The sequence below is a fragment of the Pan paniscus genome, chromosome 16, assembly GCF_029289425.2.
Source record: "Pan paniscus chromosome 16, NHGRI_mPanPan1-v2.0_pri, whole genome shotgun sequence".
Lineage (NCBI taxonomy): Eukaryota > Metazoa > Chordata > Mammalia > Primates > Hominidae > Pan > Pan paniscus.
The window spans coordinates 55623919-55637091 of NC_073265.2; the positions used below are offsets into that span (position 1 = coordinate 55623919).

Below are 13173 nucleotides of genomic sequence, written 5' to 3' on the forward strand. Positions count from 1 at the left end.
GAGGATGCAGTGAGCTGAGATCGTGCTATTGCACTCCAGCCTAGAAAACAAGAGCAAAACTCTGTCTCAAAAAAAAAAATTATAAACTAATATATTAATTTTGCAAATTTACATTTTGGAATGTTTGCAAAAATATGAGGAATGTGGCTAGGCGCGGTGGCTCACGCTTATAATCCCAGCACTTTGGAAGGCCCAGGTGGGTGGATCACAAGGTCAAGAGATCGAGACCACGGTGAAACCCCGTCTTTACTAAAAATACAAAAAATTAGCTGGGCGTGGTGGTGGGCGCCTGTAGTCCCAGGTACTCGGGAGGCTGAGGCAGGAGAATGGCGTGAACCTGGCAGGCGGAGCTTGCAGTGAGCCGAAATCACACCACTGCACTCCAGCCTGGGCGACAGTGTGAGACTCCGTCTCAAAAAAAAAAAAAAAATGAGGACTGTAATAGGTAGTATTTTCCCAATAATGCATATAAGCAATTCTCAGTATGAGAAGACTATCTCACCACTGTAAACAGTTTTATTTGTTTATTTATTCATTTTTAAATTTTTTTTGAGACAGAGTTTCGCTCTTGTTGCCCAGGCTGGAGTGCAATGGCCCCATCTCTGCTCACTGCAACCTCCGCCTCCCGGGTTCAAACGATTCTCCTGCCTCAGCCTCCCAAGTAGCTAGGATTACAGGTGCCTGCCTGCATGCCCAGCTAATTTTTGTATCTTTAGTGGAGATGGGGTTTCACCATGTTGGGCAGGCTGGTCTTGAACTTCTGACCTCAGGCAATCTACCCGACTTGGCCTCCCAAAGTGCTGGGATTACAGGCATAAGCCATCACGCCCGGCTTGTAAACAGTTTTATACTGTTAAACAAAATAGTGAGAGGACATTGCTATGGACTAACCTCCCACACTAGGCCCGAACAGGCCAGACCAAATGAAAATGGGGTCACTCTGAGCCAGTTCTGGTTCTGAGGGCTACCCAACTCACAAATTGCTCTTTGTTCTCTCCTCAGTTAAAATGTGCTAAATATCATTTGCTTAAAGTTTTTATTTTATTTATTTATTTATATTTTGAGACACTGTCTCACTCTGTTGGCCAGGCTGGAGTGCAGTGGCATAATCATGGTTCACTGCAGTCTTGACCTTCTTGGGCACAGGTGATCCTCCCACCTCAACCTCCCGAGTAGCTGGGACCACAGGCATGCGCCACAGCACCCAGCTAATTATTTATATTTTTTGTAGAAATGGAGTTTCAGTGTGTTGCCCAGGCTGCTCTGAAACTCCTGAGCTCTAGTGATCCACCTACCTTGGCCTCCCAAAGTGTTGGGATTACAGGCATGAGCCATCGTGCCTGGACTCTTTTTTTTTTTTTTTGAGATGGAGTCACACTCCGTCGCTCAGGCTGGAATGCAGTGGCACAATCTCAGCTCACTGCAACCTCTGCCTCTTGTGTCCAAGCAATTCTCCCACTTCAGCCTTTTGAGTATCTGGAATAACAGGCATGTGCCACCAAAAGAAAGAAATACTTGAGACTGGGTAATTTATAAAGAAAGAAGACTTTTTTTTTTTTTTTTTTTTTGAGACGGAGTCTCGCTTTGTCACCCAGGCTGGAGTGCAGTGGCGCGATCTCGGCTCACTGCAAGCTCCGCCTCCCGGGTTCCCGCCATTCTCCTGCCTCAGCCTCCCGAGTAGCTGGGACTACAGGCGCCCGCCACCACGCCCGGATAATTTTTTTTTTTTTTTTTTTGAGATGGAGTCTTGTTCTGTCGCCCAGGCTGGAGTGCAGTGGCGCGATCTCAGCTCACTGCAAGCTCCGCCTCCTGGGTTCACGCAATTCTCCTACCTCAGCCTCCCGACTAGCTGAGAGTACAGGCGCCCGCTACCATGCCCAGCTAATTTTTTTGTATTTTTAGTAGAGACGGGGTTTCACCGCGTTAGTCAGGATGGTCTCGATCTCCTGACCTCGTGATCCGCCCGCCTCGGCCTCCCAAAGTGCTGGGATTACAGGCGTGAGCCACCGCGCCCGGCCTTTTTTTTTTTTTGAGATGGATGGAGTCTCACTCTGTCACCCAGGCTGGAGTGTGGTGGCATGATCTCGGCTCACCACAACCTCTGCCTCCTGGGTTCAAGCTGTTCTCCTGCCTCAGCCTCCCAAGTAGCTGGGATTACAGGCATGCACCACGACGCCCAGCTAAATTTTTTTTTTTTTTTTGTATTTTTAGTAGCGATGGGATTTCACCATGTTGCCCAGGATGGTCTCCAACTCCTGACCTCAAGTGATCCACCTGTCTCAGCCTCCCAAAGTGCTGGGATTACAGGCGTGAGCCACCACCGCTGGCTAAGAAAGCAGGTTTAATTGGCTCATGGTTCTGCATACTTCTGGCACCAGCTCCTGGGGAGGCCTCAGGAAGCTTACAATGATGGCAGAAGGAAAAGGGAGATCAGGCATGTCATATATGGTGATAGCAGGAGCAAGTGAGAGAGAGAGAGTGAGTGGGGAGGTGCCACATGCTTTTAAATGACCAGATCTCTTGAGAACTCACTATCTTGAAAAGAGCACCGCTGCGTGCGGTGGCTCACGCCCATAATCCCAGCACTTTGGGAGGCCGAGTTGGGTGGATCACGAGGTCAGATCGAGACCATCCTGGCTAACATGGTGAAACCACATCTCTGTTAAAAATACAAAAAATTAGCGGGAGGTGGTGGCAGGCGCCTGTAGTCACAGCTACTCTGGAGGCTGAGGCAGGAGAATGGTGTGAACCCGGGAGGCAGAGCTTGCAGTGAGCTGAGACTGCACCACTGCACTCCAGCCTGGGCAACAGAGCGAGACTCTTTCTCAAAAAAAAAACCAAAAAACAAAAACAAAGAGCACCAAGCCGTGAGGGATCCACCCCCATGACCCAAACACTTCCCACCAGGCCCCCATCCAGCACTGGGGATTACAATTCAACATGAGATCTCGGCAGGGACAAATGTCCAAACCATATCAACATGCTATAGAGAAATCTTTCTTTTCTTTCTTTTTTTTTTTTTTTTTTTTTGAGACAGAGTCTTGCTCTTGTTGCCCAGGCTGTAGTGCAGCAATGCGATCTCGACTCACTGCAACCTCTGCCTCCCAAGTTCAAGCAATTCTCCTGTCTCAGCCTCCCAAGGAGCTGGGATTACAGATGCACACCGCCATGCCCAGCTAATTTTTGTATTTTTACTAGAGACGGGGTTTCACCATGTTGGCCAGGCTGGTGTTGAACTCCTGACCTCGTGATCTGCCCGCCTCGGCTTCCCAATGTTCTGGGATTACAGGCATAAGCCCATGCCCAGCCAAGAAGTCTTTCATGAAGGAAAGAGTAAAGACAAGCAACCATAAAGGACAAGGACCCTCTAAAGTTCCACTAAAAAATCAACTTGCAAAAGGCAGATTAATAAGGGAAAAGGATTACAAATGTATTCAACATGTATACACTGGGGCATTCCGAATGAAGACTCAAAGATACAGGGCAAAATATTTTTATGCTTGGGTTCAACAAAGTATGGAGAGGCATGTAGAAATATAATTGGAGGCTCACACTTCTAATCCCAGCACTTTGGGAGGCCGAGGCAGGCAGATCGCCTGAGGCCAGGAGTTTGAGACCAGCCTGACTAACATGGTGAAACCTCGTCTCTACTAAAATACAAAAATTAGCTGGGTGTGGTGGCAGGCGCCTGTAATCCCAGCTACTCAGGAGGCTGAGGCAGGAGAATTGCTTGAACCCGAGAGGGAGAAGTTGCAGTGAGCTGAGATCACGTCACTGCATTCCAGCCTGGGTGACTAGAGTGAAACTCCATCTCAAAAAAAAAAAAAAAAAAAGAAAAGAAAAAGAAAGAAAAGAAAGAAATATAATTGGAGAAAAAGGCATTTGAACCAGAGCAACTGTGTCTTGAATAAGAGCTGAAGTAAAATGAAGATGAGACCCGTTGGGCTGCATTCCCAGGAGGTTAGGCATTCTTTGTCTCAAAATGAGATAAGAGGTCAACAGGACTGGTATTGCAAGAGACAGGTCATAAAGACCTGCTGGTAAAACAGGATATGGTAACAAAAGCCAGCCAAAACCCACCAAAATCAAGATGGTGGCGAAAGTGACCTCTGGTTGTCCTCACTGCTCATAATACATTATACATTATACATAATACATAATACATTCTAATACATTAGCATGCTAAAAGACACTCCTACCAGTGCCAGGACAGTTTACAAATGCCATGAAAATGTCTGGAAGTTACCCTATATAGTCTAAAAATGGAACCCTCCATTCTGGGAATTGCCTGCCCCTTTCCCAGGAACCTCATGTTTAATCCACCCGTTTAGTATATAATCAATAAATAACCATAAATATACTCAGTCAAGCAGCCCAAGCTGCTGCTCTGCATATTCTTTTTTTTTTGTTTTTTCTGTTGAGACGGAGTTTCGCTCTGTCGCCCAGGTTGGAGTGCAGTGGCACGATCTCGGCTCACTGCAACCTCTGCCTCCTGGGTTCAAGCAATTATCTTGCCTCAGCCTCCTGAGTAGCTGGGATTACAGGTGTGTGGCACCATGCCCGGCTAATTTTTGTATTTTTAGTAAAGACGGGGTTTCACCCTGTTGGTCAGGCTGGTCTCGAACTCCTGACCTCGTGATCTGCCTGCCTCGGCCTCCCAAAGTGCTGGGATTACAGGCGTGAGCCACCGCGCCCAGCCTGCTCTGCATATCATTTTACTTTTTTTACTTTCTTAATAAACTTGCTTTCACTTTACTCTATGGACTTGCCCCAAATTCCTTCTTGCACAAGATCCAAAAACCCTCTCTTGGGGTCTAAATTAAGACTATGTTCCAGTAATCTCTTCCTGGTGACCACAAAGGGACAATATTGGAGAATCACCCTACCCAAAAGAAATATACTGCAGCATGAATTGGCCGCCTCTTGTTAAGTGGTGGAGTATATTTTATCCCAGGTAAAAGGCAGAATTGAGTTAGAGACCCAATTTAGGAGAGTTAGAGTCCCTCCTAAAAAAAAAAAAAAAACTGGGGGTGGGCCGGGCGCGGGGGCTCACACCTGTAATCCTAGCACTTTGGGAGGCCAAGGCGGGCAGATCATGAAGTCAAGAGTTCGAGACCAGCCTGGCCAACATGGTGAAACCCTGTCTCTACTAAAAATGCAAAAATTAGCTGGGCATGGTGGCGGGCGCCTGTAGTCCCAGCTACTCGGGAGGCTGAGACAAGAGGATTGCTTGAATCTGGGAGGCAGAGGTTGCAGTGAGCCGAGATTGTGCCACTGTACTCTAGCCTGGGCAACAGAGTGAAATTCTGTCTCAAAAAATAAAGCACATTAAGCTGGGTGCAATGGCTCATGCCTGTAATTCCAGCACTTTGGGAGGCCGAGTCAGGAGGATCACGAGGTCAGGAGATCGAGATTATCCTGGCTAACACAGTGAAACCTTGTCTCTACTAAATATACAAAAAAAAAAAAAAAAATTAGCCAGGTGTGGTGGCTTGCGCCTGTAGTCCCAGCTCCTTGAGAGGCTGGGGCAGGAGAATTGCTTGAACCCAGGAGGCGGAGGTTGCAGTCAGCTGAGAATGCACCATTGCACTCTAGCCTGGGCAACAAAGTGAGACTCCATCTCAAAAAAAAAAAAAAAAAAAAAAAAAAAAGAAAGAAAGAAAAAAAGAAAAAGAAAAGAAATTCCAAGGAAGCAGTGGACTATGTGTGTCCAAAATGCAGGGAGAGAAATCCAGGGCAACAGTAATAAAATTGGAAGCCCATTGGCTGGGCATGGTGGCTCATACCTGTAATCCCAGCACTTTGGGAGGCCAAGGCAGGTGATCACTCGAGGTCAGGAGTTTGAGACCAGCCTGGTCAACATGACGAAACACCGTCTCTACTAAAAATACAAAATTAGACATACGTGCTGGTGGGCACCTGTAATTCCAGCTACTTAGGAGGCTGAGGCAGGAGAATCGCTCAAAATGGGGATGCAGAGGTTGCAATGAACCAAGGTCGTGCCACTGCACTCCAGCCTGGGCAACAGAGCAAGACTCTGTCTCAAAAAAAATCTATATCTATATCTATATCTATCTATATATCTATATCTATAGATATATATCTGTTGATGTTTTTGAAGAAAATAAATTAGTACATCTATGTGGACAGAAAAATCAAATGATACAAACAACAGACACAAAAAGCAAAAGGAAAGATTTTCTTCCCATTGAGCAAGTCTGTCTGTTTTTTTTTTTTTGAGATGGAGTCTCGCTGTGTCACCCAGGCTGGAGTGCAGTGGCATGATCTCGGCTCACTGCAACCTCTGACTCCTGGGTTCAAGCGTTTCTCCTGCCTCAGCCTCCGAAGTAGCTGGAACTACAGGCACCCACCACCATACTTGGCTAACTTTTGTATTTTTAGTAGAGATGGGATTTCACTATGTTGTCCAGGCTTGTGTTGAAATCTTGACCTCGTGATCTGCCTGCCTCGGCCTCCCAAAGTGCTGGGATTACAGACATGAGCCACCACACTTGGCTAGCAAGTCTTTCTAAATATAATCACTGTAAACAATTTTTTATGTTTTTTTTCCAAGAAAAAAAAAGGACATTACTTTGTGTTTCTATTTTGTTATTATGAGTAATGCTGAACCAAATGTCCCTGTTATACATAAATCTTTGTATATATATATTTTTGATTCAGAGTCTTGCTCTGCTGCCTAGGCTGCAGTGCAGTGGTGCGATCTCAGCTCACACAACCTCTGTCTCCCGGGTTCAAGCAATTCTCCTGCCTCAGCCTCCTGAGTAGCTGGGACTACAGGTGCGCGCCACCATGGCTGACTAATTTTTGTATTTTTAGTAGAGATGAGGTTTCACTATGTTGGCCAGGCTGGTCTCGAACCCCTGACCTTGTGATCTGCCTGCCTCAGCTTCCCAAAGTGCTGAGATTGCAGGCGTGAGACCCTACGCCCAGCCTAAATCTTTGTACATCTTGGATTATTTCCCTAAAATAAATTTCTAAATTTGGACTATATACATCATGGGCATTATAGGAAATTGCTTTTTAAAAAAATAGTCTATAGACTGGGCACAGTGGCTCATGCCTATAATCCCAGCACTTTGGGAGGCCAAGGCGGGAGGATCACTTGAGTTCAGGAGTTTGAGATGAGCCTAGGCAACATAGCAAGACCTCATCTTTACAAAAAAAAAAAAAAAAAAAAAAAAAAGCGCTGGGTATGGTATCACACACCTGTAGTCCCAGCTGCTTGGGAGGCTGAGACAGAAGGAGTTCCAGGCTGAGACTTGAGCCTGGGAGTTACAGGCTGTAGTGAGCCATGATCGTGCTACTGTTCTTCAGCCTGGGTGACAGAGTAAGACCCTGTCTCAAATAAATAAACAAAATAAAAATATAGTCTGTAAACTAAGTTTGAATGGCACCTAGATTTGCCAGTTTCTGTGTTAGGCCCCAAATCCATAGAACTCAAAAGAAATATGGATTATGATATATCCAAATATATTGAATTTATGCAAAATATGGCTTGCTATAACTTGAAATTGAAGGTGAGTATCAAAATTGGAGAAAGGTTTGATAGACAAAGGAAAAATAATCATATTTTTTTTTTTTGGCATAATCAAGACGCTTAATTAGAGATACTTGAAAATGTCCTAGCCAAACAAACCTATTAACAATCGATAAAACTAATTTTACCTATTTACTCTTTGGCAAGATACCAGAGACTTTTTAAAAGATCATGGGTCTGGCAATCAGATGATGTCCTTGTTCTAACCCTAACTAGCTGTGCGACCTTGGAGGACATCACTGAACTCTCTGAAGCTGAGTTTTCCTATTTATAAAGTGGGCTGCCTGAACACCAGGACCTCTAAACTTCGGCTCTAAAATTCTAAGATGAATTCAGTCTCCCACTCTTTAAATGCAAAAGCCACATCTCAGGTGCCAGTCTAGGATCCAGTTACAAAGGTCTATCTATTTAGAGAAAGCATAGAGGGGAGCAAGGATAAATAGCTGCATGGTTCAGCAGTAATCATAATGACACAACGTTATCATTATAATAACAAGTTTATATTTTATGAGGCTGTACAATTAAAGCAATCTGGCACATTGCACAGAAGAGATTCCTTGCTCCCTGGGAGTAGATAAATAAAGTACAAAATGCATGAATGTACCAATAATAATAGTTCACAATATCTTTTTTTTTTTTTTTTTTTTTTTTTTGAGACAGAGTCTCGCTCTGTCGCCCAGGCTGGAGTGCAGTGGTGCCATCTCGGCTCACTGCAAGCTCCACCTCCCGGGTTCACGCCATTCTCCTGCCTCAGCCTCCCGAGTAGCTGGGACTACAGGCGCCTGCCACCATGCCCTGTTTTTTGTATTTTTAGTAGAGACGGGGTTTCACCATGTTAGCCAGGATGGTCTCGATCTCCGGACCTCGTGATCCACCCGCCTCAGCCTCCCAAAGTGCTGGGATTACAGGCGTGAGCCACCACGCCCGGCCTTACAATATCTTAAAATATACACGAACTCATGACTATATGCCATGCATAGTTCATTGTTGGAGATGAAACCTTTTCATGCAAATTCTCAGCTCTCTATAATTTGACCTGCCCCTGAGCAAGAGGGAATTATAAAAACACCGATAAACTTTATAATGGCTCTGCTGTATAGGTCCCACATCCTCTTATTATCATAGTTGCCTGATCACTGTAGCTCAAATGGTCATTCTCATTTTAAATTTCCTGCTTGTAATCTTTGCAAAGCACTTGGCAGGAAACGGATGATGCAGGGGTTTTCCATTGAGTGGAAGAAAGCATGAGGGAAAAACAAACAACAACAAAAAACCCCAATTATGACATGTATTTGAATGAATGTCCTGGGAAAGAGATTTGAGATTTGTTTATTCTCAAACCAGACTTGAAAATAAGAATATCCGGGATTCTGGACTGTGATTTCAAAGGAAGTCACGACTTCCTTCTCCACAGCTGCCCTCGAGGAAGCTGGTATGTCCTGAGTATATCTTCTTTCACTGCGCTATCCAAGGGTAAAAAGCAAAATACCACAGTACCACGTCTGCCAAGCTAGAACGAGGTCCCTACCCTGACTCCCACCAAAAAACAGGTGCTGGATCTGACATCCTGTATGGTTTAAGCCACATCCTTAGAGAGCAATTGAAATTGCATCATCTTTCACCTTGTTGAAGCATCTTTTCCTTTAATTAAAGGGCAAGGGACCATTAAAAGTGGCTCTCAAAATAACCTAGTGGTTTCATTGCATTCAGAATGTTGGACGTGAAGAACCAAGGAAGCGGATGTCCTTGGTGGGGGGCTGGAGGGGAGGAGGGCCAGCAGGGGCGTGGGGTGGGGTGCAGAGGGGATAGTAATATCACTCTTTGCACTGTAACTCTTTACTCAGTTACTCAATAGGAACAGCTGCCAAACTCACAGGAGCTTAAAAATCCAGACAATGGATTTAAAAGCAATTGATATAGAGCCAGAGTTCTCTCAGGATTAAAGTATAGAAAAATGTGGTATTAAAATAAGAAAAAAAGTAAGGTGGAATTTTTTCATGTGAAATAACTTCTGTTTGCAATGAGCAAGTTTTTTTTTATTTTGAATTTTCCAACTGAACTTTTCATAATAAAAGAATAAAAGATCTTAATTTGTAAGGAAGCAAATATGGACTTGCCACTAAAATAAAACTGTTCAACTGATAATATCATAAACCTCACTGATCCTATAATATCAACTGCATGTGAATATGTATGAAAGTGTATCAAGCAAGGCCAGGCGCGGTGGCTCACACGTGTAATCCCAGCACTTTGGGAGGCCAAGGCATATGGATCACTTGAGGCCAGGAGTTCGAGACCAGCCTGGCCAACATGGTGAAACCTCGTTTCTACTAAAAATACAAAAATTAGCCAGGTATGGTGGCACATGCTGGTAATACCAGCTACTCGGAAGGCTGAGGCATGAGAATCACTTGAGCCCAGGAGGCAGAGGTTGCAGTGAGCTGAGATCTCGCCATTGCACTGTAGGCTGGGCAACAGAGGGAAACTCTCAAAAAAAAAAAAAAAAAAGTGTAAGTGTATCAAGCTTTCTACTACCTGTTGTATACTTTTCTGGTCTCCCTCCCCTCACCTAATAAGGTAGTATTTGTTATATAATTTAAAAAACAGAAAAATTTGGAGCAAAACCCACAAAATTCTCAGAAGACATAAGTGTTTTAATGTGAGAAAGGCCTATATCATTTTTTTCAACCTAAAAAGCAAAAGAGGACAAATAAAAATATATTTGGGTCAGTCTGCTTTATTTTCTGGGAAAAAAAAAGTTTTTCCATGAGTTTATTTATTTTTCTTTTCTCTGGTAATTGTTTCTTTTTTTTTTTTGGAGATGGAGTCTCACTCTGTTGCCCAGGCTGGAGTGCAGTGGCGCGATCTCGGCTCACTGCAAGCTCTGCCTCCCAGGTTCAGGCCATTCTCCTGCCTCAGCCTCCTGAGTAGCTGGGACTACAGGCACCCGCCACCACGCCTGGCTAATTTTTTTTGTATTTTTTAGTGGAGACGGGGTTTCACCGTGTTGGCCAGAATGGTCTTGATCTCCTGACTTCGTGATCCGCCCGCCTCAGCCTCCCAAAGTGCTGGAATCACAGGCATGAGCCACTGTGCCTGGCCTTGATTGCATCTTTGATGCACCTGGAATTTATTTAGCTATTTACTTTTCTCCAAATCAACAGGTCTTTTATTACATCATTTAAATATCACAAGTAGGTCTTAGGAGTCATCTGGCATCTTCTTTCTGTAGCTGGATAACTCTTAGATCTTATTCATCAGCCTGCTGAACAGTTCCTTTTTCAGAGACATAGATACCATTCAAAAATTTCCTGATATCCTTGTTTTAAACTGTTGTGGCTTGCTGAATCAAAGCCGCTGAATTTGAAACAAGCTCAATGTCATTTCCTTCAAAGATTAATTCATCTTTCTGGGCTTGAGATACTGAACAAGCAACACCTGGTCTCATCCGCACCCTGCGGATGTATTTTTCACCCAAGAAATTTCGGATTTCAACAACAGACCCATTCTCCGGGATAACGACGATGATGGGGAAGTAAGCATACACAGACCTCATCTTGTAACGGAAGCCCAGTGTAATACCCTTGATCATGTTCTATACATGACTACAAATAGTCCGAACGGTAGCCAGTTCCTTTCTGTTACCCCACCATTTGTCAACCCAGAGCCTCTTTTTTTTTCTTTCCAAGAAGACTGAGTTCTACATTGATGTGATTGAAGTGCCTCCGCAGGATTCCTCTGGGGCCATTCACGATAACTGTGTGTCCCTTCAGAGTAATGTTGACATTTTCTGGAATGTCGACAGTCTGATTGCTGAGAATGGTCTTCATCTTGCAGTAGACACAGCAAAGGACCTGGGATTTATTATAGGATAAAAAGTAGGGATACACCTTCATTTCTTTTCTTTTTTTTTTTTTTTTTTTTTTGAGACGGAGTCTTGCTCTGTCACCCAGGCTGGAGTGCAGTGGCGCTATCTGGGCTCACTGCAACCTCCGCCTCTCAGGTTCACGCCATTCTCCTACCTCAGCCTCCTGAGTAGCTGGGACTACAGGCTCCCACCACTGCACCCGGCTAATTTTTTGTATTTTTAGTAGAGACAGTGGTGTTTCACCGTGTTAGCCAGGATGGTTTCGATCTCCTGACCTCGTGATCCACCTCACCTCGGCCTTCCAAAGTGCTGGGATTACAGGCATGAGCCACTGCGCCCGGCCCCTACACCTTCATTTCTTTTCCCAATGGCCAGGTAGTTGTCACTGTTTCCTTAACTAAATACTCCATGACATTGAAAGTCCTGGCCATTTCCCAGATATCTATTATGTTCTATTGGTTTTTACCAAAAATAGTTGTGTCCAATGCTATCTCACTCTACTTTCATTTGCCTTTGGGTGTTGATATAGACGTTACGTTTTTTCTGTTTATGACAAAACAATACAGATCTGGGCCAGGCGCGGTGGCTCATGCCTGTAATCCCAACACTTTGGGAGGCCGAGGTGGGTGAATCACCTGAGGTCAGAAGTTAGAGACCAGCCTGACCAACATGGTGAAACCCCATCTGTACTAAAAATACAAACATTAGCTGGGCGTGGTGGCGGGTGCCTGTAATGCCAGCTACTCAGGAGGCTGAGGCAGGCAAATTGCTTGAACCTGGGAGGCGTAGGTTGCAGTGAGCCCCAATTGCACCACTCCACTCCAGCCCAGGCGACAGAGCAAGACTCCATCTGGAAAAAATTAAAAAAAATAGAGATCTTAGGTTTTTCTAGAAGTACTGTTAAAAAATATTAATCCCTACTGTTTGAAATTTCTAGAAATGAAAGTCTTTTCTTGTCCAGTATTTCATCATACGGGTGTGTCATAAATGATGTAATCATTTCTCTTCTGTTGAATATTTAGGTAATTTCAGATTTTAGCTATTTAAATAATACTATGTTGATCATTATTCTGTATAGCTTTCATAATTTCTTTACAAGAGAGTCATGGAAGTGGAATTACTGAATCAAAGTGTGTGAATATTTCTGAAGAAGAAATTGTCTCCAGGAAAGCCTCTATAAATTATTCTCCTTGGGCCGGGCACGGTGGCTCACTCCTGTAATCCCAGCACTTTGGGAGGCCGAGGTGGGTGGATCACCTGAGGTCAGGAGTTCAAGACCAGCCTGCCCAACATGGCGAAACCCTGTCTCTACTAAAAATACAAAAAAGTAGCCGAGCGTGGTGGTGGGCGCCTGTAATGTCAGCTACTCAGGAGGCTGAGGCAGGCAAATTGCTTGAACCTGGGAGGCGTAGGTTGCAGTGAGCCCCAATTGCGCCACTGCACTCCAGCCCAGGTGACAGAGCAAGTCTCCATCTGGAAAAAATTAAAAAAAAAGAATAGAGATCCTAGGTTTTTCTAGAAGTACTGTTAAAAAATATTAATTCCTACTGTTTGAAATTTCTAGAAATGAAAGTCTTTTCTTGTTCAGTATTTCATCATATGGGTGTGTCATAAATGATGTAATCATTTCTCTTCTGTTGAATATTTAGGTAATTTCAGATTTTAGCTATTTAAATAATACTATGTTGATCATTCTTCTGTATAGCTTTCATAATTTCTTTACAAGAGAATCATGGAAGTAGAATTA

The 13173-nt window shown here is 44.2% G+C and overlaps 1 protein-coding gene and 1 pseudogene across 2 annotated transcripts in view; both read right to left on the reverse strand.

The window, feature by feature from the left end:
- TIPIN (TIMELESS interacting protein) overlaps nucleotides 1-13173 on the reverse strand; it is a 47125-nt gene that overhangs the window by 28898 nt on the left and 5054 nt on the right. The window lies entirely within an intron of this gene.
- LOC100991239 (large ribosomal subunit protein uL6-like) lies at nucleotides 10724-11418 on the reverse strand (annotated as a pseudogene).